Source organism: Temnothorax nylanderi, unplaced genomic scaffold (assembly GCF_030848795.1).
Source record: "Temnothorax nylanderi isolate EJ_2023f unplaced genomic scaffold, tnyl_v1.0 TNYL_tig0007_pilon, whole genome shotgun sequence".
In the NCBI taxonomy this organism is placed as follows: Eukaryota; Metazoa; Arthropoda; class Insecta; order Hymenoptera; family Formicidae; genus Temnothorax; species Temnothorax nylanderi.
This window is the reverse complement of record NW_027249069.1, coordinates 1-27,185: the sequence shown is the minus strand read 5'-3', so window position 1 is coordinate 27,185 and position 27,185 is coordinate 1. Positions and strand designations below refer to the sequence as shown.

At 40.5% G+C, this 27,185-nt stretch overlaps 1 long non-coding RNA gene across 1 annotated transcript in view; it reads right to left on the bottom strand.

Annotated features, from left to right (window-relative positions):
• The window catches only part of LOC139780216 (uncharacterized), a 159,513-nt gene extending 133,330 nt beyond the window's left edge, over window positions 1–26,183 (bottom strand). The window contains exon 1 of the long non-coding RNA XR_011720182.1: window positions 24,463–26,183. This is a non-coding gene — a long non-coding RNA (uncharacterized lncRNA). The remainder of the gene's footprint in view (window positions 1–24,462) is intronic.
• Window positions 26,184–27,185: the final 1,002 nt, after the last annotated feature.

Sequence of the window (27,185 nt, the reverse complement as noted above, 5' to 3'; positions counted from 1 at the left end):
CTTCTTCTTCGTCTTCTTCTCATTCCCGGGGCCCGACGTCGTCGGCGCCGCAAAAAGGGCCCCGGCTTACGCGCGAGCGATCTGATGGACGTATTGAGACGAGATGTACCGCCACGACGATGATAATCGATACCAGGGTTCTTAAGTTGGATCTTGGTGGTCGGATGTTTACACGGAGGTTCTGCGTTATCCCGTGTCGCTTGACGCATGTCCGCGGTACTATACTGACAGCACACAGGATCTTTTTATCAATTTTTAAAGCATTGGACAAAAAAGTCCTTTATATCCCATGCAATTATTATATATTGCCAGAACGCGCGCGCGACTCTGATCTACTCTATTTTTTTCTAATATAATTATAAGAACACTTTAAAGAAACAATCCATATTATATATTTGCAATTGGGATTAATCTAATCGTAATTAAACTCTAAAGCAGATAAGTAGATAAGAAAATATTTTTAAATTAGAAGTCACCACTTCAAAAGGAACGATATTAATCGATCACGCGTGTAAACGCGGAACTAAATTAGCGACTTAAGAGATTGGAGACCAGGCGGAAGAGTCTGGCTTGCAAGGACAAAGCAACATTTAAATGAGCGTTTGAGAGAGAATGGTACATCGACGAAGTTGAGTCCCTTTTTGTCGCGGGTGAAAGGAGGACGGTCGACGCATCGGGTGGTCGCCGATCGCGACGGATAGACGTCCGATCTGGCAACAAAACATTCGCCGATCTGGCAACAAAACATTCGCCGATCTGGCGTATTAACGATCTCATCAATAAAGCTTTCCTTCGTGTCCGCGCAGACGACTCTGAGGCCTGAGGAGCACGACGCGAATCGGCGGGCCTTCCCTCCTGGTATCGCGCAAGAAAAATCACCAATTTGTTGAATGCACTGACCATAATCCTACGAGAAAAACTAACATTTCGTATGCGTTGAATCGAAAGGACCGAGTATATACATCGGTACAAATGTCGTGTACGAATCAAACAAGGCCCCCTTTTTCGTCCGACATCCGGAATTGGTACACGTCGCGTGTATTAATCGGGGAATGGATTAAACGAGATTTTTTGTGATTTTCTGACGACGAAGGTATTCTAAAAAGCCCTCATCGTTAATATTTAATTATATATTTATTTAATTACCAGAATTTCAGCTTCTAGAATAGTTTGAAATTGTGGATTTTGCGAAGACCGTTCTCGATCGATAGAAGCGAAGCTCGCCAACGCGCTTCAACGTGCAAGCGGTATATTGAGAAAACTATCTACGTGTTTAGATCTTCGCATTCACGCGCTCGAACTGGTTAATTGACGCTAGACAGATGCATACTTGCTTTTACCGTCCTGCTAACCGTATCAATTCTACACGCTCGGCTACGCAAACAAACCACGTATTTTCGGATGTTGACTCAGTGTGGAAATGTACACCGAAGAAATATTTGCCTTGATTCCGTATATCTGCTCGGTGTATTTCGAATACCGGATTTCTTCATGATAATGCTATCGTTTCTCAGATTTGATTAATGACTAGGGAAGCAAAATCGCTGCGTGATCATCTTTTACATTACTAAACAGTAAAATTCCTAGGTCATAATGATTGCTCTAAATTGCTCCTATTCATTCTTATCTGCTCAAGATATTCGAGCGGTCTATTGTGTCGGTAATTAATAAAACGCGAGCGATTATAATTCTAATGATCATAACATCCGACATTTCAGCGTTTAATAAAACGCTGAATAGCTTACATTCAATAAAATGCTGAATAACCAACCCCACAATACTTAATGTTTATGCATAATCCGCGATACGTCGGCATACAAGTGCCTCGATTAACGCGCCCTAGATTTATTTGCCGCACAGGGGAGCTACGGTTTTATTTCTATTCTCGGCTCGAGCGCGCGCGCGATTTAAGTGCAGATTTCCGGTGAGTCGCGCGAGATAACGTCATGCGAGGAGAGGTTCCGCTTCGCGATCGCTCAACGAAAAGGAAACATAAAGAGGGGCTTTTCTTCCCGCGCGCGCTCGTATATCATGGTCTCGTAATAATATCTAGTCGCTTCCGATCGCAAGCACCCACGTGTAACACGGTCGCGCACCACGCGTGTCGCGATAACTCTTCTCCAGAATTGCCGCAATTTATTGTTTATCACACAACGGATTTCGCTTCGCAAATATTTTTCAAGTTAGAAATAACTTTGACACAAATAACGAAAATCTATAACTACACGTAAAATTACATGTTTTTATCTTTAGAATAATACTTATTATTTTGTCAAATTAACATGAGTCGAACATTCTCAAGATGCCTAATCAGGTATACCTAATAAATCAATGTCAAAATATATGTATAGATATATCAAAATATATAACATTTAAAAATAAGAAATTATGTATCCACAAAAACCATCTTTTGGGTGAATTCTCTGGCATATAATTATCATGCAGTCAGACGAAAGTACGAAACGCATTACGTGTATTCACAGAAAAACGCCGCGTTTGATCGCACGTGCTCGAAGCGTAAAGTATTCACATATTGACGCGTGCATTCATATTAATGTAACGCGTGGCGAGTACATTTCGCGTGGGGTATCGAAAGACCATAGACTGACGATGAGTTACACTGTGGGTTCCGTTGTGCTATACGATAAGGGGCTCCGTTTTTGTTCATGGGTGGTAAATTCGTTCCCCGAAGCTGTCTAACGCATTATCACGCAAAAAATGAGATTTTGAATATTTGCGTTAATTACGATAACTTTCGTATTTTCTTGCGGTTTCTGTGAAAATGTTTCTAAAAGTAGAACAAATATTCTAAAAAAATTTGTAATATATCACTCAATTATATGCTACTGTTCACTTTATGTTTGTACAACTTCATTAGTAAGCTATTGAAAAAGACGAATTCTTCGCCTCGAATCGCCTTGAAATTTCAATCATAATTTGTTTTGAGGCATCACAATCAATGTTACAAGAAATATTTAAGAGCGACTCTCTCGATTAAGCCGTCACTTTACGATAATGTCACGTTTTGTAGGATTAGGGAACTTTACGCTCGGTGAAAGTATCGATTAAGATTGTATACCGGAATATTTTGGCAGGATGAAGAGGGACAAGGCAAGTTTACCGGCGCTCGTTACCGCTAAACTATTCTTAAACTAAACGGTTTATCACCTAACCCTTGCTGGTAAGAACTGTACAATTACCGAGTCGCTCTTACCGGCCAGATTCGTGCAGGAACTAAAATATGGTAAATCGTAAACTCCCGCCGTTTATGTTACGCGCTAAAGCGAGGATCTCCTACGCACAAAGACAATCCACTACTATACCAAATTAATTTGTGGTCTGCACAAGCCACTATAACTTTTATTGCCTCGGAGCTTCACCATCGTCCTGAAACAGCCTCATTCGCGATAAAATGTTACTGAGTAAATACGTATAAAATTGAATTCTGAAAATTTATTATAAAATGTGTCGAGCGCGTCGTATTATTATTCATGTTTATGGAAAGAATCGTGTCAACGCGGAATATTAAGTAAAATTTTGATAAACAACAACTCCTACGCCCAGTTCGTCAATATAAAATCTAGAGTATGAATGAAAATAAACCAAGTGATGTAGCATCGGTTATATTTCTTCACGAGCGATAGCGGATGAATTCATGCGCGAAGTTGTGCGGAACGATCGGCCCACCGTATGATCATCGTATATATGGGGCGGAGAAACGAGGGATGAACGTGTCAGAAGCAGTCCCTGGGGTCTAATTATGAGTTTGTACAGAGGGTCGGTTAGTCGACTCCACCGCGTAAGGAAAAGGCCCTATTGACTCATTGACCGAAATATCTTCATTGAGTATCTCGAATGAATTAATAACACGTACACGCCATGTATAGCGTAATGAATAGATACAACGCCTGATATTGTCAATCCGGTAGAATCTAAACAATTACAGCGACTAATTGTAAGCCGAGCTCGTTTGCCCGTAACATATACGTTTGCACACAAATATAACACGATATTGAGAGGCGGAATATGAAGAATAAAGAATAAAGAATAAAGAATAAAGAATTCAAAAGAACCGTCGGTCTCACAGAAAGTATTTAAACGCTATCAAACGACGGCCGCATCCGACGTCGGAATCAAGATTGAGCGATCGCGTTGCCGGATCGCGCAACCATAAATAATCCCACAGAAATCGTGGTGTCATTAAGATCTCGTCGCACGTCGATGCTCGCACGGTGTAAGGTGCGTGTCCCGAAGAAACTGGGAAGAGCGACGGCGAGGGATGAACGTTGAGGCCGGGGTGATGGGCGGAGGTGGGGTCACGAGTCGACGGAAAGTTCGCCCCGGCAATATTTCGCGGCGTGGTCGGACAAAAGGGGACACAATGCCGAAGGCAGGATCGATTCTCCTCGCTCGAGAGAAGAGGATCGCGGACGGGAGGACCAGGGCTACGTGGTTACGTTGCACGAGAGACGCCGAGTAGACCGGGCCACATTGTTGCCGAAACGATGCTCACCGTTGGGCTTGGGGAAACAACGAGCCACCGGACTCCCGAGAGACGTAATTAATCACTTTTTGTTGCGCAAGGCGAGGAGAGAGAGAAAGAGAGAGAGAGAGAGAGAGAAGAAGGGAGGAAGGGAGAGAAAGACGGAAAGAGAAAGATGGAGAAAGGAGATTCCCGCACCGCGCGTTGGGATGCTCTCGAGGATAGGCACCGCGAGTCGATGGCCTGGCTCCGAGATTCCCGATTCGAACCGATCGATTTAAAATCACTCATTAATTGAAGGAAAAATATTGCAAGCATTAAACATTAAGATAATAAATAACTATGTTTGAAAAAATTCAATTATACTTTAGCAATTTCCATATATTATATTCTTTCACTTATTATATAAGGATATGATAGCTGCATATTGTACTCAAGTTTAAATAACGTCCTTCTATTAAAAAGTTGCAAAAAGTTTGGCGCTTAATCGAGATTAATTCGATTACACTGCAGTTTCTATTAATGTCAGATTCGCTCTTAACATTTCCATTTGCAATAAGAATTTTGCCTGCATATATTCCTATTAGCATAAACATGTAAATTTTGTAATTAACATTATTATATTTCCTAAAACCATTCGTACAATGTCATAAACATCAAAAAAATTTCTGACACTCGACCTTTACGAATCGCTACATCGCGCAAATAATCGTAGCGAAATATTCGCATGCGTTTCTCTCTCGTCGCTTCCCTTCTGTCCCACGTTCCCACGACAAAGATCAGCGACCGATGGTCGCGAGGTTCCCTCGAGAGGCCCGAGAAGCTTTTCGGCTATGATCCGGTAATTACCAACGGAGCTAGAGGTCGTTGGGGCTGTTAACGTTCGGCGGCTAATGGTATGCACGCCGGCAATAAAAAGCCTGTAACAACGGACAGAAATCAAGGGAAAAGAAAATAGACGGGTGAAGAGAGAACGGGTGGTAGTGGCGGCGGCGGCAACGGCGGTCAGGGGGGAAGTCGGCGAACGCACGATGAGGAGAGGCTCGTATGCTTGCACACATACGGCGGCTAACACCGGCGAAACAGGGCCCCGAAACGACTTTACGGGAATTACACCCGCGAAATCGGGGAGATATGGAGCCGCGAAATGCGATGTGGCCATCCGTCACTCCCGCGGCCTGCGATGTCCGCGCCTGCCCGGCCGACCGGCTGCCTGCCGGTTCGCCCGGGCCCTCTCATCTCCTCACGCACAGGTGTTGGATTCTCTCGCGAGAGCGGCAGAACCCGGTAACATCTCGTGGATGCATTGTCACCCGATAATGGACCTACCAATGCTTGCTCTCTCGCATAGAAATTAACTCTCTTGCACATGATATACACGCTTCTCGGTTTTACATTTCAAAGGATGAAAAGTAAATAATATCGACAAACTTAAACGTTATAGATACACAAAACAATGAACAGCTTGCATTTGTTAAGTTTGTTAAAGCAGTAAAAACGTGACGATTATAAATGAATTTTTTAATATCTGTAGTATGGGACCTTGAACTCAAAATTAGTATCAAATAAATTTCGAAGAAATAGAGAAACACTTCTAATTTCTATTTTGTTTTATACATATTAAATATAAATGAGAGAATATTGAAATAGAAATGAGAATTCAAAATCTCGTACGATTCGTTCGAATGTGATTGGGGAAAATGGTCGAGATAAAGTCACGCAGGTGGAAGATATTGCTCGCATTGCTCAGAATTTGATTTATGAAGCGATGACGCTTTAAATGGATGTCCCAAGCGTGGATCGTAACGCGATCTGACCACACACAACGCGTGTTCTCGGCCGATATCACTCGCAATATCTCTCTCTTACGGTGTGTAAAGGCCCAAATTAATGTTATTCCTAATGTCACGTGGGATTTATACGCTGAAATTATAACATGTAGAACCGCCTCTCGTCTCGACGCGAGAATATCGCGATGCATTTACGATGCACGACGTCCGCGTGTGAAAAAGCGAGCATCTCCCAGCAAGAGTAGGAGGTGAAAGGATTTACGTCTTTTTATGATACAGAGATGCAGCGTTCCTTTTTAACCCTCACGCGAGAGAATGCTCTCAAAGGTGGACAACGACGAATATATCCTCGGAATTCCATTCTACATCGGCACGCAGAACTCGGTGTTTCAGGCAAAAACTCATTAAGGCGACCCCCACAGAGTCATCCTCCTAGACAAAACTGACAATCCTGATGATCCTGATGCTGGCAGACAGGTTGGTGCCTTCCTTACAGTGAATTCCTGGAAGAGACTCCTCCACCAACCTCCGCTTACCTGGACAGGTGCGCGGTTTCTGCCCTACGGCAAAAGCTAGCTATACGGGTGTCAGGAACGTATCCCTTGAATTATTACATTTCTTCAGGTCCAGCTTGGTAGTTGTCTAATGATTTTTTTTTTCTTAAACGACACAATCTCCGAACGAGTTATCGTGCGAATCTCTTCCTTTCCGCGATTCTCCTTGTTCTTTATACTTATAACTTGCACAACAGCATTGTATCTCACACATGTTTTTTGTCATATCTTTTCCTTATTATAATACGTTCTAAATTAATGTTATCATTAACACTTTGACTGCCAAGCTGATTTTAGCATTGAGTTTAATAAATCTAGTACCTATATTATTTTAATATTTTACTGTTTTTTTTATGTCATAATATAATTTATATTGTTTCTTTAGTGTCGTAAATACTTAATAATATTATTCTTAATCGGTTAATTAAAACCGTCACGCACAAATAGGTGACGAAGCCTTTTGTTTTGTGGAAATTTACGCGTCACTCAGATGGATGACATGGCAGTCAGTGTTAAATAATTTGATACAAAAAACTAACTATGCAATATTACAGTTTGAAACTGAGAAAACGAGTTTCTGACGTGTTACATTTTTTTTCATCTATCTACTCTAACGTCTAGTTTTCCACTTTTAATTAAATATCGTATACAATTATCCAGGAGATAACTGCATTTCTACGTATTGATTACTAATAGAAGACAGCACATGAGAGAGATTATTGATGGAACTAATTCAAGAAATTGTGTAAATGTCTGTAAATAGTATTTATCTACTCCTAAGATACTGATATGATATCGATATATGTACATACGACAAAATAAAATATTGATACGTTTTGCCCACTATTCTGATGTTTTTATTGTACGAATGCTACGTATCTTATAATTAACATTAATCATACGTATGTGGCAAATATGTAGTAAATACATATCGAGCTTTTTTTATTATTTTTGAAGAAGTGATTCAATTTCGGAATACAGAGCGCGGAACAGGGCGCAGAAGAATCAACGAAAGATGTTGGAAATCGCCACCCCTTAAGATGAAACGATGAAAAATGCCGGCCGGTTGAATGATAAACGATCGCAAGCTCATAACCGACCGAATGATACACTCAAGAACTCATTGTTCGAGTAAAGTTTTCAGGTGGTTCCCTTCCATTGTCAGCTGCGCGGCTTCGTATTGTTGTGACGATGCCGCGTGATGAAGTGACCGAAAAAATCTTTCGCGCTCCGAGGAAAGAAGGAAAGGATGATTGCGAGTAGAGCAACGCATACACGCCCGCGCGCGCACCCACACACGCCATGCGAGCCTGAAAACTACGATCAACTTGCGTGAATAACGCACAAAGTCAGACGATAATAGCTCGAAGCAGGTTCTTTCTATTTTTATCTTCAAATCGATTCGCTGTGCTCTTTCTTTCACGCTTTCTAAAAGTGGAACAGTAGACGACAATGTGATTTTTCGCAGCATAGATCAATGCGATCATCCATACCAGAATCCTTTCAGGCAAAAAGAAGAACGCAAGAAACCATGGACGGAACATAATACGCATAATCACACTACAATATAAAAAAGAATCAAACTATTATATTAAACGTACGTCATACGAAATCGATGAAAGTAAAACAAAGAGATAAAAAGACGAATTTAAAAAATTCACACGCGCAAGAGACTGCGTATATGTGCGCGGTTCCGTGTCAGGCCCAGCAGATCGTGAGAATATGTCGATAAACTTGTAAACAGATACCGTCCTGGCTTGGACGTTACCAATCATCGTTCGCGCAGAACGACCGGCAACTGAACGCACATTCGGAAGTAGAAGGCGCGATCCTAGGCCAGCGGCGCGTCCCGTTCGCATCCGACACCGTTCGCCCTCCTTCCTGCCGCGGTTGTCGTCATTGTTTCATTGTGTTATAAACGCATTGCGTGCGCTTAGTGCGTGGAGCGAGGGTGTATCGATTGCCCCGCCCCCTGCTGCGTAGCCATGACGACACACCCTATCCTATCTAACCCCTAGTCTAACCCCCGAGTACCCATCTCTCTCTCTCTCTCTCTACGTTTCAACCCCTCGCGCGTCAACATAGGTTCTCCTCCATCCTTTGCGTCATCCGGAGCCCGAAAAATCCTGAGTCGCATTCTCCAGGAGAAGGACGAGGTAACAGTGGACAAGGAAGGCCTTGTCATCGGTCTGATAAAACAAGCGACCTGTCACGACCTTCTCGCACATTGGAAACCTGTCATCGTCTACGATTACGCGAACCATGCTCGTGGATTCGAGCTATGATATTTTTCGCGTTATATATCTCTACGTTTTCCTAAAAGTGTTGTATTTAGCTGCTTCTTTAAAGCCCTTGCACTAAAGAAAGAACCACGATCCAATATTGCTCATCTGACATTCGCAGACACAAGTATTATACATGCGCGAGAAAGATTTTAACAATGTCGGTTTGGAAAATATTGTGCGCGAACATATTTTTGTATTTATTTCTCCGTTTTTGTTCCTTTTTATACGATTACTATTAATAATCTATTGAAACTAATTAGCTATGTATTATTGTACATATATGTATTCACAATGTGCTTATATTCGCAATACATAATATTCAGGATATATTTAAAAAAATTCAATTATTTCTTTGTATCTTAATTTTAAAAATATAAGTAACCGTTTTCAAATTTTACGTCTAAAAAATCTCCAATAAAGAATAATGTTTCTCTTACAGAGTTGCTTTATTTCTATATACTCTCTTGGCATGAGACGCCATTGCGAACACAAAAGATTCGGACAAATTGGTCAAACTATTCAAGTAGTTTTCTAGAAGTAAAACTGAGTTTCAGACTAAACTACTTAAAACAGTTCAAACAAGACTAATAATCGATTTATTCAATCGAGTCAAATATTAAGAAAGCGAAAATAGTATCCATTACAAACAGAAGATTAATAACTTTTATGCGTTTTATTAAATCTAAAGAAAGAGGAAGTCTAATAAACCGAATAGTTTAAATAGTTTAAGTATACTTTGAAGTTTAAACAATCTGTACAATTTAAGGTTCGATTTTGAAGTTGTTACTGTTCGATTACACAAAAATTGAGAGCATGCATTAATCCAGAGTGTCAAATAGAAACATTATGTGTCGTGAAATATCTAGTATACATATTTTAAATGTGCAAAAGTTCGAAATTTATAAATTTTTCAGATAACTCATACTTAGAATAATCTATGAATAAAAATAACAAATGTAATAAACCAGCTCGGAGCGAAAAGTTTCATCGACAAAAGAGAAGATTATGAGAGTGAGGTTTCTCTGGGAAAACAACAATTCCCGGAAAGTCGTGGAGAGAGACCGAGTTGAGAAATTTTTAGGGCCTGGAGGGTCCCGAGAGAATTTCCTAAGCTCAGTTCGTGAGTCCCAGTCGAGAGCACAATACGTCTCATTATGTTATCCGCGCATCTCTCGACATAGCCATTTATCATTCCTCCGCCCGTATACCAATATATCGATCCCCTTCTTATGTGCGTAAAACTCGAGCCCGTGTGGCAGCGGCGGCGACCTATCTCGGGGCCCGTGGTACGTGGTTCTCGCGCGAGTCTTTGTCTATGATGGAAGAAAGGCACTCTCTCGCACGTTGCAGGAACACGAGAGGAACGAGACGCGCGCGGCCCGTAGAAATGGAAAACGATCGTCTTGCCGATCGTGCGAACGATACGTGAGGCGATTTACGGATAGCGGATCGCCATCCGGAGTTCCGCCGCGTGCATGGGCCGCGCCGCTCGTAATGGACCGCAACTTTAAACAAACCCGTATTCCGAAGACTTGAAGAGCGACGTAAATTATTCGAGCGAGAGGAGTGTTATCGAGCGTGTGTACTTGCAGGCAGTTACAAATAGTGTTTCAGCGCTTGTGTCATTATGCGTCATGACGGTATCTCTTTAAGGCGCGAGAATCGCCACGAGAGATTGACGAGACACATCTTTCGAGTCATTACGATGGAAGTTGAACTGATCCTTGAGACAATCAAGGAAATCGCATTTCGTGTATACACATCATAGTAAAAAAAAATGAATAGCCATTCCCAAGCGATATCAACAATAATTGAGTTTTGGGGTACAAAGACCCGTGTTTAAAATATTGTGATTTACCGGCGCAGAGAGTACACGATGAGGTGATGTCACTCGGCGAACGGAACGGGGAATAATTAGAGCTGGCAGAGAGAAACGCACGGATATTTCAGTGCAATGTAATCTAGGCGACAGTAACGACGATCGAAACAGTTCGTTTGCACCACTTATTATTCATGGAATCGCGCTCGCTAATGTGTCTGGTGCTGCGTGTCCCCACATACGTGCACACACATGCACACATACGCACGCATACAGACGCACGCGGTGGTTAAGCTTGCTGCGCACGGTTACACGCACGTGGGTGGTACACGGGTATGTGCGCAAATGAGCGCCAGTGGAAGATCGCTCGACGTCGGCTCACGAATATATGTATGGGAAAGAAAAATCATCCATCACGTTCGAGGCCATCCGAAGTTGGCAGTGGTGGACGGACGAGATGTTTTGGGCATCGTTTCTCTATGGACGCGCGCGTCATAAAATTGATGAGCGTCTTTGACTAATTTATTACGCTGAAAAAAACGCACTGAAATTCATAATGATCGGGGTGAGACTCACTATTTTTTTTATAGCCTCCTCAAGACGCGCACGTTTCTACCTATCGTTCCCGAGCGCGGTCGCAGGTCCGATTATGAAGATTATGAATGATCGTAGAGCTTATTTCTTAGATTATTTAATGAGAACGATGGTCCAATAGTCTTTCGTAGAAAATATGCAGCTATTGGTTTGTATACATCAATGCCTCAAATTTTTAACGAAAATTGAGGGATCAACAGTCTCTCAGTTACGAGCAGTTGGAAATTCAAGAATATTCAAGCATCAGAAATCAGAATCACAAAAGAACAAGGTAACTTTATATTTCTTACCAAAATATTAAAATGTTTAAAAAATAATACCTTTAGTCTTATTATTTACTATCTAATATGTAAAGAGGTATTAACTCCAAATTGATCACAAATTTTACAAACAAAAATTTGCAATCAAAAATGAGAATTCCATAATTTTTAATACTAATTTAACACTATATATTAATATTATTAACATAATTCTCTCTGTAATGTGCTAACAATTAAAATATATAATTAAAAGATGAGATATTTCAAAAAACAAATATTTTTACATATGTTGGGATAATGCTTGCAATGACACTTTGCGCAAGATGCACAATTATCTCAGTTTCCAAATTCTTTTTCCCGATCTTAATAACAATATTAATATTGATTGTGTGCATATACCTATCTATTCAAAATCTTACAGTACAATTGAAACGCGAGATGGTGGGAGAGCGTGCGCGCGCGTTTACCCAGAGGTTTCAAAGGCCTCATCTCTTTCCAACTACGGCGCTTAATTAATAAACTTGCGATCTTATCGAGCGCAACAAGACACACATTCTCTCTTCTGCATCATGCCTGCTCCTTCGTGTTCTCTTGTCTTTCCCGTTACCTCGGCGTTCGCTCGGCATTTTTCTCTTTCTTTACCGAAGGGGAGGCGCGATTTTTGAATCGGGCAAACGCAAGCACTCGCAAGCGTGAAAAATGATGCAATTTTCGCGGCACGCCTCCTATAGCGCGCCTGAATCTCGCGTATAAAGGTGCCTATTAGGTATACCTACTTGGTCCCGAGGTGTACGAGGCGTCGCGTTGATCGTGCGCGAATCTACTGGGTGCTCCTGCAATTCGAAATGCCGCTAAATTCGTTCCGCTGCGCTTGAAATAAAACGAAAAACGAAAACACCCGCTCGATATTGCTTTTTATCGAGATTTGTTCATGTCATATCGCGAACGTTTCTCTCCTAATGATCCATTTATATCGGCGCGTTACAGAAAAATCTACAAGGGCGAGCGCTTTTTAGCACGGTATTTTTTTACAAGCAATAACGCTGGTGCGTATAAAGGTGAAAAATGTAAATGAATTGATCAATCTCGAATCTTTTTAGATTCACTCGAATTCACATCGATTCACTTGAATTTATCAGAAAATTATTGGAGCATGTTATCTGCGTATTCTACAATAATCACGTATACCGTATAATAATAATTTCATTTGTTTTCAGAATCACAAGGAAGGCTATATTTACATTTTCAGTCTTATTCGTAGCAATATAAAGAGAGAGGTTCAATACATACATTGTATAAAATGTAACAAATCACACATGTGATATATGTATATATGTACGTAATGCAGGTATGTGTACACTCATCCACCGCAGGGTCCTCCGCCATATACCAACAGTGGGACTTTATGAAAGAGACAGATGGAGGTGAGGGCGCGTTCGAACATCTGCCGGTGATGTGCCCCTTGATATCGATCAATTACATCGTCGTGCATACCGGTCGGTCGAACGATAAGACAATGTCTTCACGCGTGGCCTTTACACAATGCCAACCTCATACTTTTTAAATAATAGCATGTCATTCGTTTTATTCGCGTGATTATGAAGGAAAGAGGAATTGCTCTCAGTGCTCGGCAGTTTTGATAAATAACATCGCTCGAAGAATTACGTTCTTACAAATATGACTTCTAAAACGTGTGATATCGTCAGATGAGGATGATAACAATTCCTTCCGGATAAGAGAAACGATAAGATTTTATCTAAAAATGAATTATATGTTTTGTTTGTCAAATATTTTATGTTCATAATTGAATAAGAAGCAAAAATATGTGAGATAAAAAGTTGAAATCAAGTTTCTTCCGATAAAAAGATTCCGGTCTTTCTTCAACGCTAAAGATAGACAATCTACGAAGCGAAGGATCGAGAAATCACATGGATCGTGAGAGGCTCCACCTAACTGAGAATCGTACTCGAGTAGGCTCCTCACCTCTTCTGCTATTGGTCGACACGTGGCCCGCCATTGTTTCATTCACGCCTGTTGCACATTTCTCGTTTATCTCGTTCGGTCTCTTCTATAGCTTTTACATTTCTATGAGATATCGCAATATTCAAATCCGAAAATACACTGCTGTTCAATTAACGTAAGATCGAAATGCGATTTCTTGGAAATCGCGTCAATGTGAAACTAAAGCGTATTCTTTGTCTATACTCGTCTTTTGCAATTAATCTGCGCGTGCGATTGCTCATATATTTCTAATAACGTTATTTTATATCTAAACAAACTTTATTTTGTATACTATATTATATTATGGCACGGAAAATAAAATAGTACATTTTTTTATATAAATAGAATGTTATGATATAGAAATTTATTTTCATTTTTTATTATAAAATTTATATACAAAATTTTTCCTATCTCAAAAATGTGTAAAAAATGAACATCCAAAACATATATAATTAAAAAACTGATGTTCATAAATATCATAAATAATTATAAAATACGATTTTATTATATGACCTGCACTATGTTGTGGGAAAATATTTGAAAAGACGATAATAAATGGTAGAATAAATCTTTGATTTTTAGCGATCCTTAGAAAAATAAGCAAAATCTGGGCGTGTTCAATAGAAAAATACAGCCTGCGCATTCGTAAGGAAGCGGTCACGCTTTGAAAGAGTTGCAAAAGAATGAAATCCTTATAATCTCAGAAAGCTAACTCGATAGGAAGAATGACCCTTACTTTGTCTGTCTTTAAAATGGTTACTTTGTGAGGGTAGAGTCAAACCGAACCATTTAGGCAAATCGCTTGTACACAAAGGACCAATAACAATTCAGCAACTGGCATGTAAAACAGGCAGATTCTGCAAAAATATCGAAATGAAATATATCCGAGCATCGTGCATAAAAGTCTCGAAATAATTGTTCATGAATATATGAATACAACATAAAACATGCATTTTCAAGGATTTCCTATACAGAAAGACAATACTTTCCTACAAGGTTTCCTACAATTTGATGAAACAAAAAGAAAGAAAAAGTTATTGTGTACCTTAAGAATATTTCATATTTGTATGGCCTGAAGATAACAGTCTAATATACAGACTGCATTTGATCTCATTATGATCTCATCTTCTAAGAAAATCAATAATTCTTTAAACTATCGCCTATCAAAAGTATTTTTCTATGACCGTAGAGAGATCTACTAATAGTATTTCGAATTAAAATATTTTAACTAATCCGTCACCTTCGTAAATTTTTCGAAACAGAATTTTTAATTTGCCATTTACTATAGAATACAAGATCGTACAGTTAAATATATCTATGAATAAAAGTCAGATTTATAAACATCCGAACGTATATTTTCACAAAATCACATAAGTATTAGAGATTTTAGAGCTAGAATCTTCTTTACTTTGTCATGTCAAAAGGAATCAGTGGTTCTACAACAGGTTGGCGACAAAGTCGCCGTCATGAATGTGAACATTGTGAAGATTCCTAAAAAATTTCCTTTGCCAATCTGCATCAGCACGAAACAACAATTTCTCAACGCCAGAAAAGAATTGAAAGGACGAAACTCCTTAAGCCGGTTACCCAAAAAGGCCAAAAGAAAGATCCTGAAACGAATTTACAGATGAGCGAATCAGACTGAAGTAAAACGGAAAATGCCGGTCTCTCTAATCCTCTGAAAGGTTTTCTTAAACTCAGATAAATAAGTTTAATAAGTTAAAATTTGGCGAAAATTAACAATGCCTTTAAAAGCATTTATAGATAATCGATTATACAAAAATTACTTTTTCACTTGAAATAAACACGAGAATTTTATTTAATTTAAGTGCAAACGTGAAATTTTTATCTCGTATTACATTAAATCCTGTCAATTGATGCGTTTCTTTCCGACAACATACATAACAATTATAAAAATAAAATAATAATCATGACTCGAATGATATTTACATAATACGAGTTGGCGCATACGTAACACCCGATAGAAGTGAGAGCTAAGTATCATGTTTCACGATGTATAATTACACAACGAAGTAATATTACACACAGATATGCGCAATTAAAATACACGTTTCAAAGTAAGAGAAGTATTTATAATAGTTTCATCAGTAATATCATACGAACAAATGCATTCATTTGGCGTGCGGTAAATGTATATCTCCCGGTAAGAAAGAACGAGGCTAACAGGTTTTTGCATCATGTCTGAAACAGCGGTAGATAGATTGTCCTTTTGCGGTCCCTTGCGTTTACGCTAACTCAATTAAAATTATAATAGTATGCTTGTAAATTATCTATAATTCTCAAACAGCGTTCAATAAACTTTTCAAAGTCACTCGGCCCAAAGATATCTCGATTTATTTCAACGCAGATCAATGTCCAGCATAATAGAGAGAAGTAAATTCCCCCTAATTTAAAATTCTTTTATACAAGCGATTTGGGTGTAAAATCATGACTTTAAAATAAAAGGAAAACGCGAGCCAACCGCTCACGATTTTGTCCGAGAGCAAGCTCACCTGTCATCGGGCAAACAATGGCAGACAACCGAAACGAGAGAACGAGGAGGTGGTACAAGGTGGTCGAGGAGAAAAAGAGACAAACAGCGCGTAAATAAGTGTAAAAAGGGGCAAGAAGAGAGGGAAAAAACGGGATGATCGGGGGTCCACGAGAGATGGGATTCCCTGTCCCTCCCTATCCTAGTGGCATCCTCTACCTCCGTCGCGAGACTATAATTTGGTCCTTGGAGTTGCCACGCCCACGCATATACATCACCCTACTATCGAGATCTCGTGAGTCAGATAAGGCTTGTCACTTTGTCGGCGTATGTATACGTACGCGCACGCACACACGCGTGCGAAATACGCGCGGAATAGTGGAGATGAGAATCCGGATAACAACTTTGACCGGGAAAGTAGGAGAACCTGCGGACGAGGCTGCAGCCGCAGTTGATCCGAGTCAACTACACCACGTCGGGTTGAAATCGAATTCCATATTGGTACTGGTCGCGCGCGCCCGCATATACACGCACACGCACACATGCCCTGTCCTTCCTTCTATATTGTACGCGTAATTAAGGCGACTCTTCGTCGCGAGGGATAAGATGGGATAAGATGAATGTCGACCGGGAGTTATAAGACATAGTTATGAATATTTATGAAACAATACCAACACAAAACACATCACTCTGAGTGATGGAGTGTCCTAGGATTTATATATAATTTAATTATCTGTTATAAATATATAATAGATTTTTTTTGTCATGAGACATCGAAATTTTGATCGAAAGAGAAACCTTGCAATCGAGCGATCGAACTAGAAGGTTTGTTAGCTATGTTGTTGCCAAAAAAAGTGGCTGGAAGAAAATAGCATGAGCGCGTAATCGGACCCTTGATTATGACCATTTCAAACCTTCTTTCGGGGATTCCGTGCATCAGTGTCGTGACAAGGAATCTCGACGCTTTTGACACGCGTTACATCCGTATAGCGGAATATCAACCTGTCAGAGATGTTGCAGGGTGTGAAACCTCGAGTGAGTAGGTATATACGCGTATACCCGTTCGGATATACGCGTATACACAACGCATAATATACCAGGTGACCCTCCTCAAACCGAACCACGCCTAGTTAGCCACCATTGTGCACTCTGAGAGTTTATGAACTGGAAACGAATAATCGCGCTCTTGACAACTTGATCGTTATGCGACTCTGGTAAATCCTACCTTCTTCGAGGAAAGTTTATCTCTTTCGGGGGCTGATCTGTGCCTGTGATATATTCTAAGCTCTTACATGAATGTAAATATTGTAAATATACTATAATTGATTACTTATTCGAGTATTATAATAGACATATAATACCTATATTTTTTAAATATACTATTTCTTTTCAGGATATTTTCTTTGGCGAATAAAAATTTAATAAGAAGTAAGTTTTTAATAAATTACCTAGCAGTAATAATAAAAGATTTTGTTACTCAGCGTTGTCGCATTGTGTGCAATTTTTTCATCCTCAGTAGCATAAACGATGTAAAAAGCGTGCGATTGGTATTCATCAGTATTCAGCGATCATTGCCTCTCCGACTGGTTATTCGATCTTATTTATGACGTTTCGCGATTTAATAATGCCATTGAATCTATTGAATTATACACGATGTAATCCTATATGTCAGGCGCCGCGACCAAATGAGAAAAGTTATGCTGACCCACCGCAATTTTAATCCGTCGTCGAGTCACGTGTTGTCAAAGTCCCCCATCGCCCCATGCTATCTGCGATTGCGCGTGGAAGATCAACGTATTATCTTCCGCCAACAACGCGCGACCGCTTTTTACCGTCGCGCGTTATTCACCGCGTTCTACAAACGTGAATTTCTCGTATATACGGGTGGGCAAAAAGAGAAAGAGAGAGAGAGAAAGACAGAGAGACTGTCCTAAGTAAATAAAATCGTGCAAACTCTGTACCCCCTCGTGCAAACGCATCGGGGGCTAAACTGCTCGTTTGCGCCGTCATATTTAATTCCAAAGTCATCCCGGCACACGTGCGCCGTTGATCTCATTGACGTTGTGTCGCGTATTAATATTGCAAGCTCGATCCCCAACGAAAGAAGAGAAAGTTTAAGTCTAAACGTCAACGTTCTGCATTACATATATTTTTGAAATTATCGTCGCGTTAGGCGGCGTGTACATAAATATATCCGACGTGATAGCTTGATTGCGGAACAATATTACGGAAAAGTATACATATACTTAAATAAATTTTTAATTTTCCCACGGGTAAAATATCCTCAAGCGTATTATTGGTGTCGCCATTGCGAGGGGAAAAGATGATCAATAAGTAATGTAACTGATGTGAGTGATATTTATGAACTCCGCATGTTTTTGTACAACTTTATTTAGGATCTTCACTTGCATAATCTAATATTACGAAAATTCTAGTTTGACAATATTTTACGGGTTTTGCTTATAAGTTCTTTTACACATATAATTTTACAAATATGTTTGAAGATCCAGTACCTTTTCAGTATAGTATAATTTGATTGTAAATTAGTATGTGGTACGTGCTGTCACATATTTTTGTTTCTGGCGACTTATGGAGGAACCGTCCTATAATTCCAAGACGTACAAGCAAAGCGGTAGACCGAAGATTTAGCTCACAAGCGAGAAACCGGCGTGTGAGAAAACATATAAATTTGCGTTCTGTATCGCGTGTAACTCAACCGTGAGTAAACCAGCGCGTTTCACTTTTATTTCTCCTAAAATCGTTCATTCGGCAGAGAATCGTCGGACGGTCGTAAGTTCCCTTGACCTATGTTCGCGCGCGGTCTTCTCCTGGAGCGAGAGGGAAAAATAAAGCGAGAAAACGGGGCGATAAATAACGACGCTAAGTATCTAGGTGCGCCCGTGTAGTTACCTTTGCGCAATTATTATTCGCCCGCTGCGGCGAGACGCGCACGAGCGCGGGCATTGTAAAACGCGTGCGAAGACGATCTCGTTCCTCCTTGCTCGCTCGACCATCCTTGTTCCTCAAAGAATGCATCGCGGTGTTTTTCCAACTGAAGGATGAAGTTTTCGTTTCGCATCCCGGCGAATGATACGATTGTGAAGGTAGACCGACACGGATATGCCTAAAAGGTACTTTGCCCAACACGAACCTACCTGACCAACAAACTTGACATGAGAATCAAGTTGAATCTATTGTCACAATCTCTAACAATAAGTTTAAAAATTCCATCGGAAAATCGGAAATTCACATGAAATTCGTACTTAACGCCAGTTAATCGCTTTGCCGTAACACCGTAGGGAATTTTGATAATAACGAACTATCACACGGATATAACAATCGACCTGCATCGAAGACCCTTGGTTGAACGGAACTGATGGCCGATCGAACGATCATTTTTCAACAGTCTCACGACAAATCTGTACAAAGCGACGCTATTCGTGAAACGTCAAATAACCACGACTCCGTCCGTCACGTAATACATCTCTGACGATTGCAAAGTGAAATCCGACGAAGGGGCACAATTGACCGATGAAGCCACTCGACCTACTTTCTTAAATAAGATCATTCGTTCTCCTTGATGCTCGCAATATTTTAAATTGGACAGTGCACGAGCGAACGCATCGTACACGTCGATGTAATATCGGATGCTGCTGTTTTTGCCGCAAAAATAATCGACTGAAACCATAAGGTAATTTTATGGCTAGCACATTTTTTCGAGAGATTTGACGGCCGGCTATTATTTATCGCAATTTCTTAACTGTCATCGTTAAACATTTTGCCAATTCTGTTGAGAAAAGAACCTGCTTGGAGTCTCAAATCTGTATTCTGGCTCTTTATATTATAAAAAATTTAATATTTAAAATTTATTAATTAATTAATTAATTTCTTCATTTCTTCCAGCAGGAAAATTATCTCCAAATTCATTAACAAAATCAATTACATGGTAATAATAATAAAAAATAATTAATAATATATTCAATATATATATATATATAACGCAGGAACTTCAAAGTATATTATTGCATTCGATCAACAATGATAAGATAATATGTATTGGATGCATCGAAAACATATATTGTATAATCAATTATCGACGTCCGAGGAGGACTAACGTCTTTAAATAATTCATCCGGAGACTTCGAGGATGAATCGAAGGCCGTTCGGGATCAGATGCAAATCAGATTCATTAGCGTTAAGCCGGACCGGGGGGCGGAGGGAGTCGCCTGTACAACCCCTCAACGTAAACACTGCCGGCACTGCGTCAACCTCCGCTCCCGAAGGGTTGTTATTGCGCGGTTATACCAACCCCTACTGGCATTCATCTCTTTCGCGAAGTACATTTGCACTTTGTGCAAATGCTCTTTGTATTTTGGTTTACTTACGAACGCGGAAATACTTGAAAATTGCTCTCATTCCATAGAAACTAAGTTAGAATTCATGTTTGCAGTCATTACGTTATCACAAAGATAATTACTAAAGAAACTACAATATGTAATACATAATACAATAAATATGTAAAAAGAAATAATTTATTTAAAAATCTATCTGTATATCAGAGTTTAAAACAAATAAAATAACTGTCACTTCAGCCATATATTAAAATTATTTTGTAAAAAATGTAGAAAATTTATCAATAGAATAATGACTATAATAACTATAATTATAATAAAGGAATGCACACACACAACAAGGAAAATCGATTATATATTACATGTATTAAATAATCATTAGGGTAAACTCGGGTAAGATGGCTATACAGGAAAGATGGCCAACCCATGTTCATTCGATGTTTCATGGCGAGCTAGATTGAAAGAACATAGGTTGGTTATTCTCCATTCATATTTGCCTTCTAATCAGAGACAAGCGCGTTAATGGAAGTAGTTGCATTCAATGACTTCAAACAATAATTCACACAAAGTGCATGAAAGATGCATCCAGCAAAAAAGAGCAATAAATGTCGGTAAATAACAGTATGAAAAATAGCGCGTTACATACAATGGATAGTCATGTCTGGCATAAGATATGCGTAAGGTGCACGAGGCGATTAGTCTCCGGTAAGAGATTGATCGTAAGTTCTTTCGAAATATTAGTTCTAGATAAGTTCTTACTCTTTGATCTTTAAACAATAAAAATAATACGATACACCTATATGTCTACACATTTTAAAAGTGAATAATATTTTGTGAGCGTTAAACGAATTACTGTTCATTTCACGTTCGGAGGAATTTCGTGTTTTTCTCACCATTTTTACTGTTGCGATTAAGAGAGGCTTATTTCGAGGCTCGTTAAAAGCAGCCGCATAATCATAGCATAATAGATTCCAAAAGCCGGAGCGTGTCAAAAGCCGCATTGGCGCTGTCACGATGATCGAAAGCAATGATCGCGCGTAAATACTTCTGGATTGGGATCAAGTTCCGTACTTTTCCCTAGGGCGGGTCACGGGAGCACGGAGATATACCCTCGAGATTACAAGGATTACGCGGAGATTGAATCACTTCCCAGCCACCCCGCACGAATGCCTAAATGTGTCTCTGGCAAGCTGTCCCTTAATCATTGTGTCTTTACCAGAGGTCGTTATCGCGCTTCCGATCCGAAGTTATACGTGTCCCGAATTGCATATCATCAGAAAACGCTCGTTACCACGCGCCAGACCGATTATTATTCATTATGAATTATAAATTTTTCTCTATTTAACGAAACTCGCGAGTTTGTCTTGCGCATTTTGGACCGTTTTATTGAATGTTAACAATGGGTGCTTACGAAGAAGCGCTCGGGGCCGGCTCGGAGTTAGATTTTGATATAGCATATGTTACGTGCACTATACCAAAACCTAACCCCGAGCGCCTCTTCGTAAGCACCCAGTGTATAGGGTAAGCGAGCCTATTTCGGAACAGCACCTATTTCGGAATACTTAAATTTTTCTCATTGCGGAACATTATGATGCTCTTTGTCACCAATATCAAAATTTGACATTACGTGACGGCTAACATGAGAAAAATTAAAGTGCTCCGAAATAGGTTCGCATATTCCAAAAGATTAATAAAAACGGTATCGAAATGCATAAAATATTCGTAATTAACTATTTGGACTTCTCTCGCTCCTAATGTCTATCGGATTTATAATTTCACTACATTTTTAGGTATTAATAAAAAGTTCTTCATTTGAAACAGCTAATAGAGCAATATAAAAACACGTTAGTATTTCTCTAATTATCCCTACGTGAATTCAAATAGATTCATGCAACAGTTTTAGCGGTATTTCTTTTCCGCGGAGAAGAAAGAACTTTGGCAACAAATCGCAGGATCCGCGAAGGCAGGAGCGATCGCCGCAAATAAAAATGAGAGATCCAAGAGGGCGAGTGGCCAGAATTTTTCCCCTTCACGCCTCCACGGGCGAACGATCGCGTCAATTATGTGAAACGCGCGTAATGAAAGCGCCGTCGTGAAAACCAGTTGAAAACAAACTCTGAAAGGATCTTGGCAACCCCTAATCAAGTCCCGTTTAATAAAACCGGGTTCGTGGATCCCCGAGTCTTGCACCCCCGGTGTCGTGGAAGTAGGGGAGGGGTGGAGAGAGGAAAGGAGACGAGAGGAGACGAGAGGAGAGGAGAGGAGGGGTGGGCTCGGCTAATCTGACTTTGATTAAACTTTTAGCGACACCGAAAAGGGTGCCGGGCCGATGGAAACGCGTGCGCGGGGCGGCCGGCGTGTAAGTCGATTTTTATTACGTTCCGTCGCATACATTACGCGCGACGCGCGGTTAATGGGTTTATCGACGCCGCGGGATTACGACAATAAAGTTTTCCGATGCGCCGAAAACCGCATCCCTCGATCAGTCACGTTCATCACGGTCTTTCGCCGCGCTTGTTTGCACATTCGCGAATCTCTTCGAATTATGTTTGGTATTCAACGATACACACGTCGAGACGAGACATTCGTTTCTTTATAGGCGTAACTGTCGTCTACAAAAAATTATTCCGTCTCGACGACGTTCAAATTTTTATTAACGTATTCTTTTTCGTTTCTGTTATATCCAGTCGAGGAGAAATTAGCCTGAAGTGAATCCAATGATATAAGAAAAAGTTTACATAATTAGGCACAGTTTTAAATAAATAATGAATTTTGATAGGTTAAAAATTACTATGTGTCTGCCGGCGATTCTGCTTCGTTTAAATTAATAGGACGGATATTAATGCCTTGTATGGAATTACCTTTTTTTTATCGTATTATCAGAGAATCTAAAAATAATCATATGGTTTTCGAATTAGAGAACACTTCTATGAATTGTTTTATGTTAGAATAATTGGTAATGCACAAGTTATTATTTGCATTATAACGCGCATACCAGCTTCGATCAGATAATGTATGCTAATTCATTAAGTACTTTTCTTATGTCTTATTTTTAATACAAAAAACCAGGGGAGTTTTTTAGGTAACCTGATGTATATTTTCTTTGTCAACGTACACTACGTAAATTTTGTAACCTCAATTGCATCGTCCATTACAAATAATATCGTGATATACGTATACGTTCCAGTAATTCGCGGTTTTACATCGATCTTTCCTCTTTATGCGATTAATTAAAACATCATTCTCTAATTTGCACGAAAATAAACACTACGCCATTGTTATTCTTTAACCGCGAGTAGGAGTGGAGTATCACTCACCGAAGTGAATGCGCGTTGTTGTTCAGCACGCGTTCTACATCGAAAGCAGTGGCTCGAACTGACTATAACGATTTTCGAAGATATTTGCGCGATTGAAGCACTATTAAACGCGATTTAAACATAATTTAACACATGACACGACACACGCGCGATTTAAATGTCATACAAACGAACGCATGAATAAACGACCGGTAACTCTCCCTGTCGTTGCGTCGACGAAACTGAAGGCACGCGAAGTCGCCAAGTGTGCCAACCAAACGCGCAGCACACCTTACCGACGACGATACTGAAACTACCGGTGGGTAACGAACTACCGTTGGCACAGTCGGTAAGTGAAATAATTCAGTTCTCGACCAGTCTCGATCGAGAAAGGGCTCTCGGCTCTCTCTCTTCGCGGGAAACGCGGGAAACAAGCGATTTGACAATTTCAGCAAAATAACTTGATAGCATTCGAGCCGCATAAGTATCGCATTGTATGCAGTATATCGATAATAATAAATGATAAATTATACTCACTTTGCTCCTCCTTCTCCTCTGCCGCTCCTCCTTCCATCGCTCCGATCGCTCCGATCGCTCCTGTTGACTGTTCAGTGTTCTTTCACGACATTCACACAACGCTCACTCGCGAAAATACGCGCACACAATCGCTACGAACACGAGAATCGCGACATACAAGTTTCTTCGTCATGGCGATACGCGATAGCCGCGATAGAATGAAACACGAACGAAAGGGCGAACGCGCCAAGTTGCGATCCTCTCGCGACTCGCGACGCACGTCTCGCAAATTATTACTTACGGGCTTAGAACGGAAATTTTAGCAAACTTCGAATTTACGTTACGCGCGGCTGGCGAACATTAAAACGCGAAATTTACAACGATACTTAACTAATTGCCGCCCGAGACTCGGAGCTCCGTTCCGCTCGATCGTATCCGCTCCGTGCTCCGTCAGCTCCGTGGCGTTCCGTTAATGAGCAAACGAATCAAAAGTATCGTTGCCAACTTCGTGCCGACGCGGTTAATAAAATCGAATCAAGATGGAGGAGAAATCAATGGCTAACTAAATCGTTCAAATATCATGCACAATCGAAATCTAGTGTTGCGTAATACGTATCAAGCATATAGTATATGAAATACATTTTAATACGATTAATAAACGATACGTTACTGTTTTCTTGAATTACTCGATCACCTCGCACTCTCATTCCGAAAATCGCGAGCAAGTTTAAATTTACACCGTTCCAGAGAGAAATCCAGAGAGCGAGACGCGACGTATATTTCATTCATATCTAAGCGTCGTTAAATATAAATTACTTATCATGATATCGCGACGAAGCAGTGCTTCCCGAATCCCGTTTCTTCCGTTTCGACGAATAAACTGTGCAAACTATCGGAGTATTCAATAAGCGGCCGTCACGATACGCAAAATCCATCATTACGCGCATTAGTTAACGCGGATCGACGAACGATTATTATGATCGTAATAAGGGGGTGATTGCGTTCAATGTCTCTCTTGTTTTTCGTAATCGCGCCTCGAGAAATACCTATACGACGACGCACAGAACGGCTCGCTCACCTGCCTGACCTCCTGCCTAGTGCCTGCTCGAGTCTCGGCGCGCGAATCAATGACGTCACAGGTCTCGCCGCGCGCCGCGCGCCGCGGCAACACGAATGGTGGGGATGGAGTGGGGGTAAATTCTAAACAGCCGCGGCTCCAGCTCTATTCAAATATTATTGGCGCCGTTGCGCGTTGGCGCGAATGATAGCATGGGCTACGGTCAACGTGACGCTACAAATGCTTCGAAGCATTCCTCTTCTCTTTTCTTTCAATGAAGAAAGAAGGAGAAGAAGAACGCTCCAAAGCATTTGTAGCGTCACGTTGACCGTAGCCATGGTGATAGACTTTTTCGTACAACGGCGCCCCGAAATATAAACATTATAAACAATGAGCTATTTCATTGTTACCACGGAATATTCAGGGTCTATACAAATAAACGCGATAAAAAGCACAAACATACGCCGTGCGTCTATCCCTTGTATTTCATATCAATTATTATACAAACGTGATCGATACCGTCGATTTATGTAATCTCTCTTTCGTTCTCGTTCTTTCTTTCATTCAATCTCTCTCTCTCTCTCTCTCTCTCTCTCTCTCTCTCTCTCTCTCTCTCTCTCTCTCTCTCTCTCTCTCTCTCTCTCTCTCTCTCTCTCTCTCTCTCTCTCTCTCTCTCTCTCTCTCTCTCTCTTCTCTCTGCTCTGCTCTTCTCTCTCTCTCTTTTCTCCGTAAGCCGCCTTCGGGCCATTTCTTGCAGGTATTAGCAGGTTTTTTGTTGCTTGTCACGTGCTATCATTATCTTTCTGGTGCTTGCTACCTAATTAGAAGCATTTCTGCGGCAAATATCATCGCTTGTTCTAACCTAATTCTTGGCTGTTCCGGTGGAAGACGTCGATCTCAGCTGCGCATGCGCCTATCGTTGCGATCTTCCCTATCTTACATGCTATTTTCTGAACACGTGCTATCTAAGTGACTGCAGACTCTGCGATATTTCTCTGTGATCTATTTCTTTTCTATACGGAACTCTGATCGCGGATCGATACTACAGAACTCTACTTTTAAGTGATTAAGCGATTGTAGATAACACATGCAGCGTACGTGTGTTAAGTGTACTAAACGGATTGCTGGTGAATCTGTTTCATGTGCTGAGTGTCATAGAGCATTTCATCCGGGTTGTGTCAAGGCTTACGTTGGTACGAAGTCCGCTAGTGGTTGCTGTAAATTACAATTTTTAAATATGCCATTTACTAAAGTACCTAACATTGTTGATGCCTCGCTTGGGGGTGCACGTATGCATTCCACTACGCAGGACCTATGTGTGACACTGTACATAGCTCCACCAATGATCTTTTGCATCGATTGATGTGCGGATGGATAAATCTGATGCGAAGTTGTCTTTTTTCATAGATGAGTTAGATGCGAAGCTTTCTGCGTTTATTGAAAGTCAGCAACGTACCAACAAAGAACTAAGTGATAAACTCAGTCATTAAATCGGCTTGCTGACACCGTTGGTCAGAATAGTCAGCGCATTGCCAAATTGGAGCGAGATACGCTGATCTTATTCGCGAGATTCACGACTTGAAATCTGCTCAGTCATTTCAGGGATCTCATGGGGGGAAATGAGTTAATCATTTCGGGTTTACCATTGGGTTATATGTTGCTCCATCTGAGCTTGCCAAGAATGTGC